Source organism: Bombina bombina, chromosome 3 (genome assembly GCF_027579735.1).
Source record: "Bombina bombina isolate aBomBom1 chromosome 3, aBomBom1.pri, whole genome shotgun sequence".
NCBI lineage: Eukaryota > Metazoa > Chordata > Amphibia > Anura > Bombinatoridae > Bombina > Bombina bombina.
In genome coordinates, this window is record NC_069501.1 from 595,031,737 (window position 1) to 595,056,366 (window position 24,630).

A 24,630-nucleotide genomic window follows, 5' to 3' on the forward strand; every position below is an offset into this window, starting at 1 on the left:
AGCTAGTGACGTATGGGATAATGATTACCCAAGATGTGGATCTTTCCACACAAGAGTCACTAGAGAGGGAGGGATAAAATAAAGACAGCCAATTCCTGCTGAAAATAATCCACACCCAGAATAAAATTTTTAATGAAAAAACATAAGCAGAAGATTCAAACTGAAACCACTGCCTGAAGTACGTTTCACCAAAAACTGCTTCAGAAGAAGAAAACACATCAAAATGGTAGAATTTAGTAAAAACAGAATTTATGTTTACCTGATAAATTACTTTCTCCAACGGTGTGTCCGGTCCACGGCGTCATCCTTACTTGTGGGATATTCTCTTCCCCAACAGGAAATGGCAAAGAGCCCAGCAAAGCTGGTCACATGATCCCTCCTAGGCTCCGCCTTCCCCAGTCATTCGACCGACGTAAAGGAGGAATATTTGCATAGGAGAAACCATATGATACCGTGGTGACTGTAGTTAAAGAAAATAAATTATCAGACCTGATTAAAAAACCAGGGCGGGCCGTGGACCGGACACACCGTTGGAGAAAGTAATTTATCAGGTAAACATAAATTCTGTTTTCTCCAACATAGGTGTGTCCGGTCCACGGCGTCATCCTTACTTGTGGGAACCAATACCAAAGCTTTAGGACACGGATGAAGGGAGGGAGCAAATCAGGTCACCTAAATGGAAGGCACCACGGCTTGCAAAACCTTTCTCCCAAAAATAGCCTCAGAAGAAGCAAAAGTATCAAACTTGTAAAATTTGGTAAACGTGTGCAGTGAAGACCAAGTCGCTGCCTTACATATCTGATCAACAGAAGCCTCGTTCTTGAAGGCCCATGTGGAAGCCACAGCCCTAGTGGAATGAGCTGTGATTCTTTCAGGAGGCTGCCGTCCGGCAGTCTCATAAGCCAATCTGATGATGCTTTTAATCCAAAAAGAGAGAGAGGTAGAAGTTGCTTTTTGACCTCTCCTTTTACCAGAATAAACAACAAACAAGGAAGATGTTTGTCTAAAATCCTTTGTAGCATCTAAATAGAATTTTAGAGCGCGAACAACATCCAAATTGTGCAACAAACGTTCCTTCTTTGAAACTGGATTCGGACACAAAGAAGGTACGACTATCTCCTGGTTAATGTTTTTGTTAGAAACAACTTTCGGAAGAAAACCAGGTTTAGTACGTAAAACCACCTTATCTGCATGGAACACCAGATAAGGAGGAGAACACTGCAGAGCAGATAATTCTGAAACTCTTCTAGCAGAAGAAATTGCAACCAAAAACAAAACTTTCCAAGATAGTAACTTAATATCAACGGAATGTAAGGGTTCAAACGGAACCCCCTGAAGAACTGAAAGAACTAAATTGAGACTCCAAGGAGGAGTCAAAGGTTTGTAAACAGGCTTGATTCTAACCAGAGCCTGAACAAAGGCTTGAACATCTGGCACAGCTGCCAGCTTTTTGTGAAGTAACACAGACAAGGCAGAAATCTGTCCCTTCAAGGAACTTGCAGATAATCCTTTCTCCAATCCTTCTTGAAGAAAGGATAGAATCTTAGGAATTTTTACCTTGTCCCAAGGGAATCCTTTAGATTCACACCAACAGATATATTTTTTCCATATTTTGTGGTAAATTTTTCTAGTTACAGGCTTTCTGGCCTGAACAAGAGTATCAATAACAGAATCTGAGAACCCTCGCTTTGATAAGATCAAGCGTTCAATCTCCAAGCAGTCAGTTGGAGTGAGACCAGATTCGGATGTTCGAACGGACCTTGAACAAGAAGGTCTCGTCTCAAAGGTAGCTTCCATGGTGGAGCCGATGACATATTCACCAGGTCTGCATACCAAGTCCTGCGTGGCCACGCAGGAGCTATCAAGATCACCGATGCCCTCTCCTGATTGATCCTGGCTACCAGCCTGGGGATGAGAGGAAACGGCGGGAATACATAAGCTAGTTTGAAGGTCCAAGGTGCTACTAGTGCATCTACTAGAGTCGCCTTGGGATCCCTGGATCTGGACCCGTAGCAAGGAACCTTGAAGTTCTGACGAGAGGCCATCAGATCCATGTCTGGAATGCCCCACAGTTGAGTGATTTGGGCAAAGATTTCCGGATGGAGTTCCCACTCCCCCGGATGTAAGGTCTGACGACTCAGAAAATCCGCTTCCCAATTTTCCACTCCTGGGATGTGGATTGCAGACAAGTGGCAGGAGTGAGTCTCCGCCCATTGAATGATTTTGGTCACTTCTTCCATCGCCAGGGAACTCCTTGTTCCCCCCTGATGGTTGATGTACGCAACAGTCGTCATGTTGTCTGATTGAAACCGTATGAACTTGGCCTTTGCTAGCTGAGGCCAAGCCTTGAGAGCATTGAGTATCGCTCTCTGTTCCAGAATGTTTATCGGTAGAAGAGATTCTTCCCGAGACCAAAGACCCTGAGCTTTCAGGGGTCCCCATACCGCGCCCCAGCCCATCAGACTGGCGTCGGTCGTGACAATGACCCACTCTGGTCTGCGGAAGCTCATCCCCTGTGACAGGTTGTCCAGGGACAGCCACCAACGGAGTGAATCTCTGGTCCTCTGATTTACTTGTATCGTCGGAGACAAGTCTGTATAGTCCCCATTCCACTGACTGAGCATGCACAGTTGTAATGGTCTTAGATGAATGCGCGCAAAAGGAACTATGTCCATTGCCGCTACCATCAAACCTATTACTTCCATGCACTGCGCTATGGAAGGAAGAGGAACGGAATGAAGTATTTGACAAGAGTTTAGAAGTTTTGTTTTTCTGGCCTCTGTCAGAAAAATCCTCATTTCTAAGGAGTCTATTATTGTTCCCAAGAAGGGAACCCTTGTTGACGGAGATAGAGAACTCTTTTCTACGTTCACTTTCCATCCGTGAGATCTGAGAAAGGCCAGGACAATGTCCGTGTGAGCCTTTGCTTGAGGAAGGGACGACGCTTGAATCAGAATGTCGTCCAAGTAAGGTACTACTGCAATGCCCCTTGGTCTTAGCACCGCTAGAAGGGACCCTAGTACCTTTGTGAAAATCCTTGGAGCAGTGGCTAATCCGAACGGAAGTGCCACAAACTGGTAATGCTTGTCCAGGAATGCGAACCTTAGGAACCGATGATGTTCCTTGTGGATAGGAATATGTAGATACGCGTCCTTTAAATCCACCGTGGTCATGAATTGACCTTCCTGGATGGAAGGAAGAATTGTTCGAATGGTTTCCATTTTGAACGATGGAACCTTGAGAAACTTGTTTAGGATCTTGAGATCTAAGATTGGTCTGAACGTTCCCTCTTTTTTGGGAACTACGAACAGATTGGAGTAGAACCCCATCCCTTGTTCTCCTAATGGAACAGGATGAATCACTCCCATTCTTAACAGGTCTTCTACACAATGTAAGAATGCCTGTTTTTTTACGTGGTCTGAAGACAATTGAGACCTGTGGAACCTCCCCCTTGGGGGAAGCCCCTTGAATTCCAGAAGATAACCTTGGGAGACTATTTCTAGCGCCCAAGGATCCAGAACATCTCTTGCCCAAGCCTGAGCGAAGAGAGAGAGTCTGCCCCCCACCAGATCCGGTCCCGGATCGGGGGCCAACATCTCATGCTGTCTTGGTAGCAGTGGCAGGTTTCTTGGCCTGCTTTCCCTTGTTCCAGCCTTGCATTGGTCTCCAGGCTGGCTTGGCTTGAGAAGTATTACCCTCTTGCTTAGAGGACGTAGCACTTGGGGCTGGTCCGTTTCTACGAAAGGGACGAAAATTAGGTTTATTTTTGGCCTTGAAAGACCTATCCTGAGGAAGGGCGTGGCCCTTGCCCCCAGTGATATCAGAGATAATCTCTTTCAAGTCAGGGCCAAACAGCGTTTTCCCCTTGAAAGGAATGTTAAGCAATTTGTTCTTGGAAGACGCATCCGCTGACCAAGATTTTAACCAAAGCGCTCTGCGCGCCACAATAGCAAACCCAGAATTTTTCGCCGCTAACCTAGCCAATTGCAAAGTGGCGTCTAGGGTGAAAGAATTAGCCAATTTGAGAGCACGGATTCTGTCCATAATATCCTCATAAGAAGGAGAATTACTAGAGATCGCCTTTTCTAGCTCATCGAACCAGAAACACGCGGCTGTAGTGACAGGGACAATGCATGAAATTGGTTGTAGAAGGTAACCTTGCTGAACAAACATCTTTTTAAGCAAACCTAATTTTTTATCCATAGGATCTTTGAAAGCACAACTATCTTCTATGGGTATAGTGGTGCGTTTGTTTAGAGTAGAAACCGCCCCCTCGACCTTGGGGACTGTCTGCCATAAGTCCTTTCTGGGGTCGACCATAGGAAACAATTTTTTAAATATGGGGGGAGGGACGAAAGGTATACCGGGCCTTTCCCATTCTTTATTTACAATGTCCGCCACCCGCTTGGGTATAGGAAAAGCTTCGGGGGGCCCCGGGACCTCTAGGAACTTGTCCATTTTACATAGTTTCTCTGGGATGACCAAATTCTCACAATCATCCAGAGTGGATAACACCTCCTTAAGCAGAGCGCGGAGATGTTCCAACTTAAATTTAAATGTAATCACATCAGGTTCAGCTTGTTGAGAAATTTTCCCTGAATCTGAAATTTCTCCCTCAGACAAAACCTCCCTGGCCCCCTCAGACTGGTGTAGGGGCCCTTCAGAAACAATATCATCAGCGTCCTCATGCTCTTCAGTATTTTCTAAAACAGAGCAGTCGCGCTTTCGCTGATAAGTGGGCATTTTGGCTAAAATGTTTTTGATAGAATTATCCATTACAGCCGTTAATTGTTGCATAGTAAGGAGTATTGGCGCGCTAGATGTACTAGGGGCCTCCTGTGTGGGCAAGACTGGTGTAGACGAAGGAGGGGATGATGCAGTACCATGCTTACTCCCCTCACTTGAGGAATCATCTTGGGCATCATTTTCTCTAAATTTTGTGTCACATAAATCACATCTATTTAAATGAGAAGGAACCTTGGCTTCCCCACATTCAGAACACAGTCTATCTGGCAGCTCAGACATGTTAAACAGGCATAAACTTGATAACAAAGTACAAAAAACGTTTTAAAATAAAACCGTTACTGTCACTTTAAATTTTAAACTGAACACACTTTATTACTGCAATTGCGAAAAAGTATGAAGGAATTGTTCAAAATTCACCAAAATTTCACCACAGTGTCTTAAAGCCTTAAAAGTATTGCACACCAAATTTGGAAGCTTTAACCCTTAAAATAACGGAACCGGAGCCGTTTTTATATTTAACCCCTTTACAGTCCCTGGTATCTGCTTTGCTGAGACCCAACCAAGCCCAAAGGGGAATACGATACCAAATGACGCTTTCAGAAAGTCTTTTCTATGTATCAGAGCTCCTCACACATGCATCTGCATGTCATGCTTCTCAAAAACAAGTGCGCAATACAGGCGCGAAAATGAGACTCTGCCTATGATTAGGGAAAGCCCCTAGAGAATAAGGTGTCCAATACAGTGCCTGCCGGTTATTTTACAAAATTCCCAAGATTAAAATAATTCCTCAAGGCTATGGAGAATAAAATATGTTTATATATGAATCGATTTAGCCCAGAAAATGTCTACAGTCTTAAAAAGCCCTTGTGAAGCCCTTATTTACTGTCTTGTAATAAAAATGGCTTACCGGATCCCATAGGGAAAATGACAGCTTCCAGCATTACATCGTCTTGTTAGAATGTGTCATACCTCAAGCAGCAAAAGTCTGCTCACTGTTCCCCCAACTGAAGTTAATTCCTCTCAACAGTCCTGTGTGGAACAGCCATCGATTTTAGTAACGGTTGCTAAAATCATTTTCCTCTTACAAACAGAAATCTTCATCTCTTTTCTGTTTCAGAGTAAATAGTACATACCAGCACTATTTTAAAATAACAAACTCTTGATTGAATAATAAAAACTACAGTTAAACACTAAAAAACTCTAAGCCATCTCCGTGGAGATGTTGCCTGTACAACGGCAAAGAGAATGACTGGGGAAGGCGGAGCCTAGGAGGGATCATGTGACCAGCTTTGCTGGGCTCTTTGCCATTTCCTGTTGGGGAAGAGAATATCCCACAAGTAAGGATGACGCCGTGGACCGGACACACCTATGTTGGAGAAAGTATGCAAAGAGGACCAAGTTGCTGTTTTGCAAATCTGATCAACCGAAGCTTCATTCTTAAACGCCCAGGAAGTAGAAACTAACCTAGTAGAATGAGCTGTAATCCTTTGAGGCGGAGTGTTACCCGACTCATCATAGGCATGATGAAATAAAGATTTCAACCAAGATGCCAAAGAAATGGCAGAAGCTTTCTGGTTTTTTCTAGAACCGGAAAAGATGACAAATAGACTAGAAGTCTTTCGGAAAGACTTAATAGCTTCAACATAATATTACAAAGCTCTAACAGCATCCAAAGAAAGCAATGATTTCTCCTTAGAATTCATAGGATTAGGACATAATGAAGGAACCACAATTTCTCTACTAATGTTGTTAGAATTCACAACCTTAGGTAAAAAATTCAAAAGAAGTTCGCAGCACCGCCTTATCCTGATGCAAAATCAGAAAAGGAGACTAACAAAAAAGAGTAGATAATTCAGAGACTCTTCTGGCAGAAGAGATGGCCAAAAGAAACAAAACTTTCCAAAAAAGTAATATAATGACCAAAGAATGCATGGGTTCAAAAGGAGGAACTTGAAGAGCCCCCAGAACCAAATTCAAACTCCAAGGAGGAGAAATTGACTTAATGACAGGTTTTATACGAACCAAAGCTTGTACAAAACAATGAATATCAGGAAGATTAGCAATCCTTCTGTGAAAAAGAACAGAAAGAGCAGAGATTTGTCTTTCAAGAAACTTGCGGACAAACCTTTATCTAAACCATCCTGAAGAAATATAAGTCTTCCAGACTCTATAATATATCTCTCTAGATACAGATTTACGAGCCTGTCACATAGTATCAATCACAGAGTCAGAGAAACCTCTTTGACCAAGAATCAAGCGTTCAAACTCCACAGCTTAAAATTAAGGTTTTGAGATCCTGATGGAAAAAAGAACCTTGAGACAGAAAGACTGGTCTTAACGGAAGAGTCCACAGCTGGCAAGAGGCCATCCGGACAAGATTCGCATACCAAAACCTGTGAGGCCATACTGGAGCTACCAGCAGGACAAACTAGCATTCCTTTAGAATATTGGAGAATACCCTTGGAAGAAGAACTAGAGGCGGAAAGATATAGGCAGGATGACACTTGTAAGGAAGAGATAATGCATCCACTGCCTCCGCCCGAGGATCCCTGGATCCGGACAGATACCAGGGAAGTTTCTTGTTTAGATGAGAAGCCATCAGATCTATTTCTGGGAGTTCCCACATTTGAACAATCTGAGGAAATACCTCTGGGTGAAGACCATTCGCCCAGGTGCAACGTTTGGCGACTGAGATAATCCGCTTTCCAATTGTCCATACCTGGGATATGAACCGCAGAGATTAGACAGGAGCTGGATTCCGCCCAAACCAAAATTCGAGATACTTCTTTCATAGCCAGAGGACTGTGAGTCCCTCCTTGATGATTGATGTATGCCACAGTCGTGACATTGTCTATCTGAAAACAAATGAACAACTCTCTCTTCAGAAGAGGCCAAGACTGAAGAGCTCTGAAATTGCACGGAGTTCCAAAATATTGATCGGAAATCTCACCTCCTGAGATTCCCAAACCCCTTGTGCCGTCAGATACCCCCACACAGCTCCCCAACCTGTAAGACTTGCATCTGTTGAGATTATAGTCCAGGTCGGAAGAACAAAGAAGCCCCCTGAACTAAACGATGGTGATCTGTCCACCATGTCAGAGAGTGTCGTATAATCGGTTTAAAGATATAAATTGAGATATCTTTGAGTAATCCCTGCACCATTGGTTCAGCATACAGAGCTGAAGAGGACGCATGTGAAAACGAGCAAAGGAGATCGCATCTGATGCGGCAGTCCTAAGACCTAAAATTTCCATGCATAAGGCTACCAAAGGGAATGATTGTGACTGAAGGTTTTGACAAGCTGAAATCAATGTTAACTTCTCTTGTCTGACAAGGACAGAGTCATAGACACTGAATCTATTCTAGAAACCTAAAAAGGTTACCCTTGTCTGAGGAATCAATGAACTGATTGGTAAATTGATCCTCCAACCATGAACTTGAAGAAACAACACAAGTCGATTCGTATGAGATTCTTCGAAAATGAGAAGACTGAGCAAGTACCCAGATATCGTCCAATAAGGAAATACCAAAACCCTGTTCTCTGATTACAGAAAGAAGGGCACCGAGAACCTTTGAAAAAAATTCTTGGAACTGAGGCTAGGCCAAACGGTAGAGCCACAAAACTGGTAATGCTTGTCTAAAAAGAGAATCTCAGACACTAAAAGTGATCTGGATGAATCGGAATATGCAGATACACATCCTGTAAATCTATTGTAGACATATAATGCCCTTGCTAAACAAAAGGCAGGACAGTCCTACAGAAACTGAATGTTGGTATCCTTACATAACGATTCAATATTGATAGATCTGGAACTGGTCTGAAGGAATTGACCTTCTTTGGTACAATGAAGAGATAAAATAAAACCCCAGCCCCTGTTCCAGAACTGGAACTGGCATAATTACTCCAGCCAACTCTAGATCTGAAACACATTTCAGAAATGCTGAGCCTTTGCTGTGTTAACTGGGACACGGGAAAGAAAAAAATCTCTTAGCAGGAGGCCTTAACTGAAGCCAATTCTGTACCTTTCTGAAACCAGAAATTGAGAACGGAATTGATCAAAATTTCTTTGAAGAAAACGTAATCTGCCCCATACCAGCTGAGCTGGAATAAGGTCCGCACCTTCATGGGTACTTAGGAGCTGGCTATAGGTTTTCTATAAGGCTTGGATATATTCCAAACTGGAAATAGTTTCCAAACTGATACCGCTCCTGAGGATGAAGGATCAGGCTTTTGTTCCTTATTGTGAGGAAAGGAACGAAAATGATTATTAGACCTAAATTTACCTTAGATTTTTTATCCTTTGGTAAAAAAGTTCCCTTCCTTCCAGAAACAGTTGAAATAATAATTTATTACCCTGGAAAGAAAAGGAAAGCAAAGTTGACTTAGAAGACATATCAGCATTCCAAGTTTAATCCATAAAGCTTTTCTAGCTAAAATAGCTAGAGACATATACCTGACATCAACTCTAATGATATCAAAAGATGGTATCACCAATAAAATTATTAGCATGATATAGAATAATAATAATGCTATAAAATTATGATCTGTTACTTGTTGCGCTAAAGCTTCTAACCAAAAAGTTGAAGCTGCAGCAACATCCGCTAAAAATATAGCAGGTCTAAGAAGATTACCTGAACATAAGTAAGCTTTTCTTAGAAAGGATTCAATTTTCCTATCTAAAGGATCCTTAAATGAATTACTATCTGCCGTAGGAATAGTATCTGTCAGATGGCACAGGATATAATTGCTTAAACGTTTAGAAGGAGTAAAAGAATTACCCAAATTATTCCATTCCCTGGAAATTACTTCAGAAATAGCATCAGGGAGAGAAAACACTTCTGGAATAACTACAGGAGATTTAAAAACCTTATTTAAACGTTTAGATTTAGTATCAAGAGGACCAGAATCCTCTATTTCTAATGCAATTAATACTTCTTTAAATAAAGAACGAATAAATTCCATCTTGAACAAATACAAAGATTTATCAGCATCAACCTCTGAGACAGAAACCTCTGAACCAGAAGAACCATTATCAGTATCAGAATGATGATGTTCATTTAAAAATTCATCTGAAAAAAAAAAGAAGTTTTAAAAGACTTTTATGTAAACTAGAAGGAGAAATAACAGACATAGCCTTCTTAATGGATTTAAAAAATAAAATCTCTTATGTTTATCAGGAACACTCTGAAAATTAGATGTTGACGGAACAGCAACAGGTAATGTAACAGTACTAAAGGAAATTTTATCTGCATTAATAAGTTTGTCATGACATGCAATACAAACAACAGCTGGAGAAACAGATACCAAAAATTATAGCAGATACACTTAGCTTGGTAGCTCCAGCACTAGACAGCGATTTTCCTGTAGTATCTTCTGACTCAGATGCAACGTGAGACATCTTGCAATATGTAAGAGAAAAAACAACATAAAAAGCAAAATTGATCAAATTCCTTAAATGACAGTTTCAGGAATGGGAAAAAAATGCCAAAGAACAAGCTTCTAGCAACCAGAAGCAATGAAAAAATAAGACTTAAATAATGTGGAGACAAAAGCGACGCCCTTATTTTTTAGCGCCAAATAAGACGCCCACATCATTTGGCGCCTAAATGCTTTTGGCGCCAAAAATGACGCCACATCCGGAACGCCGACATTTTTGGCGCAAAATAACGTCAAAAAATGACGCAACTTCCGGCGACACGTATGACGCCGGAAACGGAAAAATAATTTTTGCGCCAAAAAAGTCCGCGCCAAGAATGACGCAATAAAATGAAGCATTTTCAGCCCCCGAGAGCCTAACAGCCCACAGGAAAAAACAGAATTTATGCTTACCTGATAAATTACTTTCTCCAACGGTGTGTCCGGTCCACGGCGTCATCCTTACTTGTGGGATATTCTCTTCCCCAACAGGAAATGGCAAAGAGCCCAGCAAAGCTGGTCACATGATCCCCCCTAGGCTCCGCCTTCCCCAGTCATTCGACCGACGTAAAGGAGGAATATGCATAGGAGAAATCATATGATACCGTGGTGACTGTAGTTAGAGAAATTAATTCAACAGACCTGATCAAAAACCAGGGCGGGCCGTGGACCGGACACACCGTTGGAGAAAGTAATTTATCAGGTAAGCATAAATTCTGTTTTCTCCAACATAGGTGTGTCCGGTCCACGGCGTCATCCTTACTTGTGGGAACCAATACCAAAGCTTTAGGACACGGATGATGGGAGGGAACAAATCAGGTCGCCTAGATGGAAGGCACCACGGTTTGCAAAACCTTTCTCCCAAAAATAGCCTCAGAAGAAGCAAAAGTATCAAATTTGTAGAATTTGGCAAAAGTGTGCAGTGAAGACCAAGTCGCTGCCTTACATATCTGATCAACAGAAGCCTCGTTCTTGAAGGCCCAAGTGGAAGCCACAGCCCTAGTGGAGTGAGCTGTGATTCTTTCAGGAGGCTGCCGTCCGGCAGTCTCATAAGCCAATCGGATAATGCTTTTAAGCCAGAAAGAGAGAGAGGTAGAAGTTGCTTTTTGACCTCTCCTTTTACCAGAATAAACAACAAACAAAGATGTTTCTCTGAAATCCTTAGTAACTGCTAAGTAAAATTTGAGAGCACGAACTACATCTAAGTTGTGCAACAAACGTTCCTTCTTTGAAACTGGATTAGGACACAAAGAAGGCACGACTATCTCCTGGTTAATATTTTTATTAGAAACAACTTTCGGAAGAAAACCAGGTTTAGTACGCAAAACCACCTTATCTGCATGGAACACCAGATATGGAGGAGAACACTGCAGAGCAGATAACTCTGAAACTCTTCTAGCAGAAGAGATTGCAACCAAAAACAAAACTTTCCAAGATAATAACTTTATATCAACGGAATGTAGGGGTTCAAACGGAATCCCCTGAAGAACTGAAAGAACTAGATTGAGACTCCAGGGAGGAGTCAAAGGTTTGTAAACAGGCTTGATTCTAACCAGAGCCTGAACAAAAGCCTGAACGTCTGGTACAGCCGCCAGCTTTTTGTGAAGTAAAACAGATAAAGCAGAAATCTGTCCCTTCAAAGAACTCGCAGATAATCCTTTCTCCAAACCCTCTTGAAGAAAGGATAGAATCCTAGGAATTTTTATCTTGTTCCATGGGAATCCTTTAGATTCGCACCAACAGATATATTTTTTCCATATTTTATGGTAGATTTTCCTAGTTACAGGCTTTCTAGCCTGAACAAGAGTATCAATGACAGAATCTGAGAACCCTCGCTTTGATAAAATCAAGCGTTCAATCTCCAAGCAGTCAGTTGGAGTGAGGCCAGATTCGGATGTTCGAACGGACCTTGAACAAGAAGGTCCTGTCTCAGAGGTAGCTTCCATGGTGGAGCTGATGACATATTCACCAGGTCTGCATACCAAGTCCTGCGTGGCCACGCAGGAGCTATCAAGATCACCGATACCCTCTCCTGTTTGATCCTGGCTACCAGCCTGGGAATGAGAGGAAACGGTGGGAACACATAAGCTAGGTTGAAGGTCCAAGGTGCTACTAGTGCATCCACTAGAGCCGCCTTGGGATCCCTGGATCTGGACCCGTAGCAAGGAACCTTGAAGTTCTGACGAGACGCCATCAGATCCATGTCTGGAATGCCCCACAATTGAATTATTTGGGCAAACATTTCCGGATGGAGTTCCCACTCCCCCGGATGAAATGTCTGACGACTCAGAAAATTCGCTTCCCAATTTTCCACTCCTGGGATGTGGATTGCAGACAAGTGGCAGGAGTGATTCTCCGCCCATTGAATTATTTTGGTCACTTCTTCCATCGCCAGGGAACTCCTTGTTCCCCCCTGATGGTTGATATACGCAACAGTCGTCATGTTGTCTGATTGAAACCTTATGAATTTGGCCCTTGCAAGCTGAGGCCAAGCTCTGAGAGCATTGAATATCGCTCTCAGTTCCAGAATGTTTATCGGTAGAAGAGATTCTTCCCGAGACCAAAGCCCCTGAGCTTTCAGGGGTTCCCAGACCGCGCCCCAGCCCACCAGACTGGCGTCGGTCGTGACAATGACCCACTCCGGTCTGCGGAAGCTCATCCCTTGTGACAGGTTGTCCAGGGTCAGCCACCAACGGAGTGAGTCTCTGGTCCTCTGATCTACTTGTATCGTTGGAGACAAGTCTGTATAATCCCCATTCCACTGTCTGAGCATGCACAGTTGTAATGGTCTTAGATGAATTCGCGCAAAAGGAACTATGTCCATTGCCGCCACCATCAAACCTATTACTTCCATGCACTGCGCTATGGAAGGAAGAAGAACAGAATGAAGTACTTGACAAGAGTTTAGAAGTTTTGATTTTCTGGCGTCTGTCAGAAAAATCTTCATTTCTAAAGAGTCTATTATTGTTCCCAAGAAGGGGACTCTTGTTGACAGAGACAGAGAACTTTTCTCTACGTTCACTTTCCACCCGTGACATCTGAGAAAGGCTAGGACAATGTCCGTATGAGCCTTTGCTTGTGGCAGGGACGACGCTTGAATTAGAATGTCGTCCAAGTAAGGTACTACTGCAATGCCCCTCGGTCTTAACACCGCTAGAAGGGACCCTAGTACCTTTGTGAAAATTCTTGGGGCAGTGGCTAATCCGAATGGAAGTGCCACGAACTGGTAATGTTTGTCCAGAAACGCGAACCTTAGGAACCGATGATGTTCCTTGTGGATAGGAATATGTAGATACGCATCCTTTAAATCCACCGTGGTCATGAATTGACCTTCCTGGATGGTAGGAAGAATTGTTCGAATGGTTTCCATCTTGAACGATGGAACCCTGAGAAATTTGTTTAAGATCTTGAGATCCAAGATTGGTCTGAATGTTCCCTCTTTTTTGGGAACTATGAACAGATTTGAGTAGAATCCCATCCCTCGTTCCTTCAATGGAACAGGATTGATCACTCCCATTTTTAACAGGTCTTCTACACAATGTAAGAATGCCTGTTTTTTTATGTGGTCTGAAGACAATTGAGACCTGTGGAATCTTCCCCTTGGGGGTAGTTCCTTGAATTCCAGAAGATAACCTTGGGAGACTATTTCTAGAGCCCAAGGATCCAGAACATCTCTTGCCCATGCCTGAGCGAAGAGAGAAAGTCTGCCCCCCACCAGATCCGGTCCCGGATCGGGGGCCAACATCTCATGCTGTCTTGGTAGCAGTGGCAGGTTTCTTGGCCTGCTTGCCTTTGTTCCAGCCTTGCATGGGCTTCCAGGCTGGCTTGGCTTGAGACGTATTACCCTCTTGCTTAGAGGGCGTAGAGCTTGAGGCTGGTCCGTTTCTACGAAAGGGACGAAAATTAGGCTTATTTTTAGCCTTGAAAGACCTATCCTGAGGAAGGGCATGGCCCTTTCCCCCAGTGATATCTGAAATAATCTCTTTCAAGTCAGGGCCAAACAGCGTTTTCCCCTTGAAAGGAATATTAAGCAATTTGTTCTTGGATGACGCATCCGCTGACCAAGATTTTAGCCATAGCGCTCTGCGCGCCACAATAGCAAACCCTGAATTTTTCGCCGCTAATCTAGCTAATTGCAGGGTAGCGTCTAGAGTAAAAGAATTAGCCAATTTAAGAGCACGAATTCTGTCCATAATCTCCTCCAAAGGGGTAGCTCTATCTAGCGACTTTTCTAGTTCATCAAACCAAAAAGACGCTGCTGTAGTAACAGGAACAATGCATGAAATTGGCTGTAGAAGGTAACCTTGCTGAACAAACATCTTTTTAAGCAAACCTTCTAACTTTTTATCCATAGGATCTTTGAAAGCACAACTATCTTCTATAGGGATAGTGGTGCGTTTGTTTAAGGTAGAGACCGCCCCCTCGACCTTAGGGACTGTCTGCCATAAGTCCTTTCTGGGGTCGACTATAGGAAACAATTTCTTAAATATAGGGGGAGGGACAAAAGGTATGCCGGGCCTTTCCCATTCTTTGTTTACAATATCCACCACCCGCTTGGGTATAGGAAAAGCTTCGGGGGGCACCGGGACCTCTAGAAACTTGTCCATCTTACATAATTTCTCTGGAACGACCAAATTGTCACAATCATCCAGAGTAGAAAGCACCTCCTTAAGCAGAGCGCGGAGATGTTCCAATTTAAATTTGAATGTAATAACATCAGGTTCAGCTTGTTGAGAAATTTTTCCTGAATCTGAAATTTCTCCCTCAGACAAAACCTCCCTAGCCCCTTCAGACTGGTGTAAGGGCATGTCAGAACCATTATCATCTGCGCCCTCATGCTCTACAGTATCTAAAACAGAGCAGTCGCGCTTTCGCTGATAAGTGGGCATTTTGGCTAAAATGTTTTTAATAGAATTATCCATTACAGCCGTTAATTGTTGCATAGTAAGAATAATAGGCGCACTAGATGTACTAGGGGCCTCTTGTGTGGGCAAGACTGGTGTAGACACATAAGGGGATGATGCAGTACCATGCTTACTCCCCTCACTAGAGGAATCATCTTGGGCATCATTTTCACTATCACATGCATCACATATATTTAAATGAGAAGGAACTTTGGCTTCCTGACATACAGAACATAGTCTATCTGAAGGTACAGACATGATAAACAGGCATAAACTTGATAACAAAGTACAAAAAACGTTTTAAAATAAAACCGTTACTGTCACTTTAAATTTTAAACTGAACACACTTTATTACTGAATATGCGAAAAAGTATGAAGGAATTGTCCAAAATTCACCAAAATTTCACCACAGTGTCATAAAGCCTTGAAAGTATTGCACACCAAATTTGAAAGATTTAACTCTAAAAATAACGGAACCGGAGCCGTTTTTACATTTAACCCCTATACAGTCCCTGGTATCGGCTTTGCTGAGACCCAACCAAGCCCAGAGGGGAATACGATACCAAATGACGCCTTCAGCACGCTTTTTCAGTGTATCTGAGCTCCTCACACATGCATCTGCATGCTCTGACTCCCAAAAACAACTGCGCATTAGTGGCGCGAAACTGAGGCTCTGCCTAAGACTAGAGAAGGCCCCCAGTGAAAAAGGTGTCCAAAACAGTGCCTGCCGTTTTTATTACCAACATACCCAGATAAAAACAACTCCTCAGAGTAATAAATCATTAAACATGCTTATAAAACAAACGTTTTAGCCCAGAAAAATGTCTGCCAGTCTTTAAAGCCCTTGTGAAGCCCTTTATAAATTGTTATTAAAATGGCTTACCGGATCCCATAGGGAAAATGACAGCTTCCAGCATTACCAAGTCTTGTTAGAAATGTGTCATACTTCAAGCAGTAAAAGTCTGCACACTGTTCCCCCAACTGAAGTTACTTCATCTCAACAGTCCTGTGTGGAACAGCCATCGATTTTAGTAACGGTTGCTAAAATCATCTTCCTCTTACAAACAGAAATCATCTCTTTTCTGTTTCAGAGTAAATAGTACATACCAGCACTATTTTAAAATAACAAACTCTTGATTGAAGCAATAAAACTACATTTAAACACCAAAAAACTCTAAGCCATCTCCGTGGAGATGTTGCCTGTACAACGGCAAAGAGAATGACTGGGGAAGGCGGAGCCTAGGGGGGATCATGTGACCAGCTTTGCTGGGCTCTTTGCCATTTCCTGTTGGGGAAGAGAATATCCCACAAGTAAGGATGACGCCGTGGACCGGACACACCTATGTTGGAGAAAAAGAGTCAAATTTTTGAAGGTAAGAAAAAATGATTAATTCAAATGCATTTATCCCAAATATGAAACCGACTGTCTGAAAAATAAGGAAAGTTGAACATTCTGAGTCAAGGCAAATAAATGTTTGAATACATATATTTAGAACTTTATAAATAAAGTGCCCAACCATAGCTTAGAGTGTCACAGAAAATAAGATTTACTTACCCCAGGACACTCATCTACATGTTGTAGAAAGCCAAACCAGTACTGAAACGAAAATCAGCAGAGGTAATGGTATATAAATAAGAGTATATCGTCGATCTGAAAAGGGAGGTAAGAGATGAATCTCTACGACCGATAACAGAGAACCTATGAAATAGACCCCGTAGAAGGAGATCACTGCATTCAAATAGGCAATACTCTCCTCACATCCCTCTGACATTCACTGCACGCTGAGAGGAAAACCGGGCTCCAACTTGCTGCGGAGCGCATATCAACGTAGAATCTAGCACAAACTTATTTCACCACCTCCATCGGAGGCAAAGTTTGTAAAACTGAATTGTGGGTATGGTGAGGGGTGTATTTATAGGCATTTTAAGGTTTGGGAAACTTTGCCCCTCCTGGTAGGAATGTATATCCCATACGTCACTAGCTCATGGACTCTTGCTAATTACACGAAAGAAAAAGTAGTGGGAGACATAATACATCCAAACCAGACCGGATTTATGCCAGGGCGGAATGCAGCCAGGAATATGCGTAGGGTTTTATCAACTATTGAACATTATTATAATAAAATACATAAAACAGAAACACATTGCAAAATAGATTTGGCACTGATAACAATAGACGCGGAAAAAGTGTTAGATTTCATAATATGGGACCATATGATGACCACTTGGTACAGTTCAGATTCTGCGGTAATTTGGTAAATCTAATTAATTTATAAAACACCCACGTCACAATTGTTAGTAAACGGGGCACTTTCACCTTATATAAATCCTACAAAGAGGGACCAGACAAGGGTGTCCACTATCTCTATTGCTTTTTAACATTGCACTTGAGCCACTTGCAATTCATCTTAGGAAAGAAATAGGTGGTATTAAATTAGGCAAGCAAAACATAGTTTTATTATATGCAGATGATATTATATTGTTTTTAGAGACTCAAATATCAATATCCCAAAGAGTCTGGAGATCATTAATCATTTTAGTAAATTTACGGGGTACAAGAACAACGCGCAGAAGTCTGAAATTTTATGGATTAACAAAAATAAAAATAGTTACACTAAGCATCCGTTTAGGGAAGTGGCAAATATCAGATACCTGGGAATTATATTAGGAAATGATCCATATAAATGGTATAGTCTTAACTACGCAAAGTTTCTCAAATTTATATAGTAAACTACAAAGATGGAATATGTATTTTCTCTCTCTCTCAGCTAAAAGTATGCTGATTAAAACAATCTTTTTTCCGCGCCTGTTCCTGTTGCAAAACCTACCACTTTTTATCTCTAATCAAGACATTCTCAGATATAATAAGGCATGTACAAGTTTTATATGGGGTAAGATGAAACCCCGGATATCTTTCGATAGATTAACTGCTTAATGTTACCTGGTAAATTAGCATGTGTATGATGTAAAACAGATTTTAGACTAAAGGGTGCTATTAGTTCTGTCTCAATATCATAGTAAGCAATATATTGAGCTTCTGCTAACCAATCTATCCCGTATTTCACCATTGTAATCCAGTTATAATATCTTAAGTTTGGCATGGCCATACCACCACATTTTTTAGATATAGTTAATATCTAAAAAATGTGGTGGTATGGCCATGCCAAACTTAAGATATTATAACTGGATTACAATGGTGAAATACGGGATAGATTGGTTAGCAGAAGCTCAATATATTGCTTACTATGATATTGAGACAGAACTAATAGCACCCTTTAGTCTAAAATCTGTTTTACATCATACACATGCTAATTTACCAGGTACCATTAAGCAGTTATTGACATTTTCAAATGTAATATTGGCATGGCAAAAGTATTGTAAGATAATGGGCATAGATTTAAAAAAAAAAAAAAAAAAAAAAAAAAAAATCGCAATATTTACCCATTATGGGAACCCCAGCTTTTTCTCCTGGTTTGCACAATGCAGTGTTCAGGGAATGGTATAGGAAAGGAGTTATACATTTCTCAGTTTTTGATAGAAGGTACAAATAGAAAAACAAAATTTATTCTTACCTGCTAAATTACTTTTTGCGATGTACAGAGTCCACGGATTCATCCTAACTTGTGGGATATTGTCCTTCCTGACAGGAAGTAGCAAAGAGAGCACCACAGCAGAGCTGTCTATATAGCTTCCCCCTTAACTCCACCCCCCCGTCATACGACCGAAGGCCAAGGAAGAAAAGGAGAAACTATAAGGTGCAGAGGTGACTGAAGTTTACTGTCTTGAATAGACAGGGCGGGCCGTGGACTTGGTACTATGCAAAAGAAAAAAATCAGGTAAGCATAAATTTTGTTTTCTTTTGCATGATGTACCGAGTCCACGGATTCATCCTAACTTGTGGGATACCAATACCAAAGCTTTAGGGCACGGATGAAGGGAGGGACAAGACAGGAACCTAAACGGAAAGCACCACTGCTTGCAAAACCTCTCTCCCAAAAATAGCCTCCGAAGAAGCAAAAGTATCAAATTTATAAAATTTTGAAAAGGTATGAAGAGATGAGCAAGTCGCAGCCTTACAAATCTGTTCAACATAAGCATCATTTTTAAAAGCCCATGTGGAAGCTACCGCTCTAGTAGAATGAGCTGTAATCCTCTCAGGAGGCTGCTGTCCTGCAGTCTCATAAGCCAAACGGATGATGCTTTTCAGCCAAAAGGAAAGAGAAGTCGCTGTAGCCTTTTGACCCCTACGCTTTCCAGAATAGACAACAAAGAAGATGTTTGATGAAAATCTTTGGTTGCCTGCAAATAAAATTTCAAAGCACGAACTACGTCCAAGTTGTGCAACAGACGTTCCTTCTTACAAGGATTAGGACACAGAGAAGGAACAACAATTTCTTGATTGATATTCCTGTTAGTAACAACCTTAGGTAGAAACCCAGGCTTGGTACGCAAAACCACCATATCAGCATGGAACACAAGATAAGGAGAGTCACATTGTAATGCAGATAGTTCAGAAACTCTTCGAGCTGAAGAGATAGCAACTAGGAACAAAACTTTCCAAGATAAAAACATAATTTATGCTTACCTGATAAATTTATTTCTCTTGTGATGTATCAAGTCCACAGATTCATCCATACTTGTGGGATATTCTCCTTCCCTACAGAAAGTGGCAAAGAGCACCCACAGCAGAGCTGTCTATATAGCTCCTCCCTTAGCTCCACCCCCCAGTCATTCGACCAAAGGCTAGGAAGAAAAAAGAGAAACTATAGGGTGCAGTGGTGACTGAAGTTTTTTAAATAAAAATATATTGCCTGTCTTAATAAACAGGGCGGGCCGTGGACTCGATACATCACAAGAGAAATAAATTTATCAGGTAAGCATAAATTATGTTTTCTCTTGTAAGATGTATCGAGTCCATGGATTCATCCATACTTGTGGGATACCAATACCAAAGCTTTAGGACACGGATGAAGGGAGGGACAAGACAGGTACCTTAAACGGAAGGCACCACTGCTTGTAGAACCTTTCTCCCAAAAATAGCCTCCGAAGAAGCAAAAGTATTGAATTTGTAAAATTTGGAAAAAGTATGAAGCGAAGACCAAGTTGCCGCCTTACAAATCTGTTCAACAGAAGCCTCATTCTTAAAAGCCCATGTGGAAGCCACAGCTCTAGTAGAACGAGCAGTAATTCTTTCAGGAGGCTGCTGGCCAGCAGTCTCATAAGCCAAACGGATGATGCTTTTCAGTCAAAAGGAAAGAGGTAGCCGTAGCCTTTTAACCTCTCCGTTTACCAGAATAAACAACAAACAATGAAGATATTTAACGGAAATCTTTAGTTGCTTGTAATTAGAACTTTAACCCCTTAATGACCACAGCACTTTTCCATTTTCTGTCCGTTTGGGACCAAGGCTATTTTTACATTTTTGAGGTGTTTGTGTTTAGCTGTACTTTTCCTCTTACTCATTTACTGTCCCCACACATATTATATACCGTTAGATACCATTATTTTCATCATATTATTTTCATCATATCTTATGATTTACTATAATTTTTTTTTATAAAATATGGGGAAAAATGGGAGAAAAAAAAACACACTTTTTCTAACTTTGACCCCCAAAATCTGTTACATATCTACAACCACCAAACACCCATGCTAAATAGTTTCTAAATTGTCCTGAGTTTAGAAATACCCAATGTTTACATGTTCTTTGCTTTTTTTGTAAGTTATAGGGCCATAAATACAAGTAGCACTTTGCTATTTCCAAACCATTTTTTTTTTTCAAAATTAGCGCTAGTTACATTAGAACACTGATATCTTTCAGGAATCTCTGAATATCCATTGACATGTATATATTTTTTTTTAGTAGACAACCCAAAGTATTGATCTAGGCCCATTTTGGTACATTTCATGCCACCATTTCACCGCCAAATGCGATCAAATACAAAAAATCGTTCACTTTTTCACAAACCTTTGGTTTCTAACTTAAATTATTTACAAACAGCTTGTGCAATTATGGCATAAATGGTTGTAAATTCTTCTCTGGGATCCCATTTTTTCAGAAATAGCAGACATATATGACTTTGGCGTTGCATTTTGGTAATTAGAAGGCTGCTAAATGCCACTGCGCACCACACGTGTATTATGCCCAGCAGTGAAGGGGTTAATTAGGGAGCATGTAAGGAGCTTTTTGGGGTAGTTTTAGCTTTAGTGTAGTAGACAACACCAAGTATTGATCTAGGCCAATTTTGGTATATTTCATGCCACCATTTCACCGCCAAGTGCGATCAAATTAAAAAAAAACGTTACATTTTTCTCAAATTTAGGTTTCTTACTGAAATAATTTACAAACAGCTTGTGCAATTATGGCACAAATAGTTGTAAATGCTTCTCTGGGATCCCCTTTGTTCATAAATAGCAGACATATATGACTTTGGCTTTGCTTTTTGGTAATTAGAAGGCCGCTAAATGCCGCTGTGCACCACACGTGTATTATGCCCAGCAGTGCAGGGGTTAATTAGGGAGCTTGTAGGGTTAATTTTAGCTTTATTTGCGTGTAGTAGACAACCCAAAGTATTGATCTAGGCCCATTTTGGTATATTTCATGCCACCATTTCACCGCCAAATGCGATCAAATAATAAAAAAAAAAAAACGTTCCCTTTTTCAAAAACTTTAGGTTTCTCACTGAAATTATTTACAAACAGCTTGTGCAATTATGGCACAAATGGTTGTAAATGCTTCTCTGGGATCCCCTTTGTTCAGAAATAGACATATATGGCTTTGGCATTGCTTTTTGGTAATTAGAAGGCCGCTAAATGCCACTGCGCATCACACGTGTATTATGGCTAGCAGTGAAGGGGTTAATTATGTAGCTTTTAGGGAGCTTGCAGGGTTAATTTTATCTTTAGTGTAGAGCTCAGCCTCCCACCTGAAACATCAGACCCCCTGATCCCTCCCAAACAGCTCTCTTCCCTCCCCCACCCCACAATTGTCCCCACCATCTTAAGTACTGGCAGAAACTCTACCAGTACTAATATAAAAGGTATTTGGCCTTTTTTTTTAAGCATATTTACATATGCTGATGTGAAGGATCCCCCCTTAGCCCCCAACCTCACTGATCCCCCACCAAACAGCTCTCTAACCCTTCCCCTCTGCCTTAATGGGCGCCATCTTGGGTACTGGCAGCTGTCTGCCAGTACCCAGTTTAGTAAAAAATGTGCCTTTTTATTTAAAAAAAAATATGCTCTTTTCTGTAGTGTAGCTCCCCCCCCCCAAGACCAACCCCCCACCCCTTCCAGATCCCTTAGATGCAATTTTATTACTTTAAAAAAAAAATTTTAACTTAATTTTTTTCTGTAGTGTAGCGGTTCCCACCCACTCCCACCCCGTGCACGCCCGCCGCCGCCGCCCCCGTAGGTCCCGCCCACAATCCCACCCCCTCCACACAGAGCATCGATGGCCGGCCACCCGCCTCCCACTTAAGCTCCCACCCACCAACGATTCCGGCCATCGATGTCCGGTGCAGAGAGGGCCACAGAGTGGCTCTCTCTGCATCGGATGGCCAAGGGGGGTTATTGCAGGATGCCTCCATATCAAGGCATCACTGCAATAACTGGAAAGCAGCTGGAAGCGAGCAGGATCGCTTCCAGCTGCTTTCCAGACCAAGGACGTACGCCATACGTCCTCGGTCATTAACTGTATTTTTTTTTTGAGGACGTATGGCGTACGTCCTTGGTCGTTAAGGGGTTAAAGCACAAACACATCAAGATTGTGCAACAGACGTTCCTTCTTTGATGAAGGATTAGGACACAGTGAAGGAACAACAAGCTCCTGATTGATATTCCTATTAGAAACAACCTTAGGAAGAAACCCAGGTTTGGTACGCAAAACCACCTTATCTGCATGGAAAACAAGGTAAGGTGAATCACACTGTAAAGCAGATAACTCAGAAACTCTTCGAGCCGAAGAGATAGCTACTAAAAACAGAACTTTCCAAGATAGAAGCTTAATATCTATGAAATGCATAGGTTCAAACGGAACCCCTTGAACTTAAAGAACTAAGTTTAGGCTCCATGGCGGAGCAACATGTTTAAATACAGCTTGATCCTGACCAATGCCTGATTAAATGCTTGAACGTCTGGAACATCTGCCAGACGTTTGTGTAACAGAATAGACAAAGCAGATATTTGTCCTTTTAGGCAACTATCTGATAATCCCTTCTCCAATCCTTCTTGGAGAAAAGACAATATTCTAGGAATCCTAATCTTACTCCATGAGTAACCTTTGGATTCACACCAATAGATATATTTGCACCAAATCTTATGATAGATCTTCCTGGTGACAGGCTTTCTAGCCTGAATCAGGGTATCAATGACTGACTCAGAGAAACCGCGCTTTGATAGAATCAGGCGTTCAATATCTGACGACTTAGGAAATCCGCCTCCCAGTTCTCTACCCCTGGGATATGGATTGCTGAGAGATGGCAAGAGTGATCCTCTGCCCATCGGATTATTTTGGTTACCTCCATCATCGCTAGAGAACTCCTTGATGATTGATATAAGCAACAGTCGTGATGGTGTCCAACTGAAACCTGATGAGTTTGGCCGCAGCAAGCTGAGGCCATGTCTGAAGCTCATTGAATATCGCTCTCAGTTCTAGAATGTTTATCAGGAGAAGAGATTCCTCCTGAGACCATAAGCCCTGTGCTTTCAGGGAGTTCCAGACTGCACCCCAGCCTAACAGGCTGGCATCTGTCGTTACAATAAGCCACTCTGGCCTGCGGAAAAACATTCCCTGAGACAGGTGGTCCTGAGACAACCACCAGAGAAGAGAATCTCTGGTCTCCTGGTCCAGATGCAGTTGAGATAAATCTACATAATCCCCATTCCACTGTTTGAGCATGCATAGTTGCAGTGGTCTGAGGTGTAGGCAGGAAAAAGGAACTATGTCCATTGCCGCTACCATGAGTCCGATTACCTCCATACACTGAGCCACTGATGGCAGAGGAATGGAATGAAGAGCTCGGCAAGTGGTTAAGAGTTTTGATTTTCTGACCTCCATCAGAAATATTTTCATTTCTACCGAGTCTATCAGAGTCTCTAGGAAGGAAACTCTTGTGAGAGGGATGAGAGAACTCTTTTTTTATGTTCACCTTCCACCCGTGAGATCTCAGAAAACCCAAAACACTATGTCCGTGAGAGACTTGGCTAACTGGAAAGTAGACGCCTGAATTAAGATGTCGTCTAGATAAGGCGCCACTGCTATGCCCCGCGATCTTAGAACCGCCAGGAGGGACCCTAGCACCTTTGTGAAAATTCTGGGAGCCGTGGCCAACCCGAATGGAAGGGCCACAAACTGGTAATGCCTGTCTAGAAAGGCAAATCTGAGGAATTGATGATGATCTCTGTGAATAGGGATGTGTAGATACGCATCCTTTAAGTCCACAGTAGTCATATTGACCCTCCTGGATCAGAGGTAGAATAGTCCGAATAGTCTCCATCTTGAATGATGGTACTTTTTTGGGAACCACAAACAGGTTTGAGTAACACCCTAGCCCTTGTTCCTCT